Source organism: Octopus bimaculoides, chromosome 20, assembly GCF_001194135.2.
Source record: "Octopus bimaculoides isolate UCB-OBI-ISO-001 chromosome 20, ASM119413v2, whole genome shotgun sequence".
Classification (NCBI taxonomy): domain Eukaryota; kingdom Metazoa; phylum Mollusca; class Cephalopoda; order Octopoda; family Octopodidae; genus Octopus; species Octopus bimaculoides.
This window is the reverse complement of record NC_069000.1, coordinates 33,340,972-33,341,525: the sequence shown is the minus strand read 5'-3', so window position 1 is coordinate 33,341,525 and position 554 is coordinate 33,340,972.

Sequence of the window (554 nt, the reverse complement as noted above, 5' to 3'; positions counted from 1 at the left end):
ATGTATGTATATATGTATGTATATATATGTATATATATATATATATATATATAAGTCAGTGAAATTGGAGAAAAGCCAACAAAAATTGGCTGTTATGAGATATTCTGTTATGGGCTGTTCTTGGGATATTCAATTGTTTTCAAATTATGTTTCATCAGATGATTACAGTTTTTTTAAGTGATGTAATGTACTCATTCTTCTATTAAAAATGCATAACAAACAGCTGTAATGAGCTAACATTTATCCATCCTCTGTTATTATTCATTTGCTTATAGCACACCATTGGGATTCACGGCACGTCGGACACCCTGGAATATACCAAACAAAGTAGGACCAACACAGCGTGTATTTTGGACTAGCCTCTAGGCGCTATATACTCGTAGGGGTGGTTCTCTCTATGTGCAAAGCCTGAATATCCTACTGGATATTTAATCGACCATAGGTGGTGACCATGGGTTTATCAAACCCTACCTGGTACATATTCTTTTAAGTAACTGATTATATGAAGAATTATTATTATTATTATTGATACATATATACATACATATGTACAT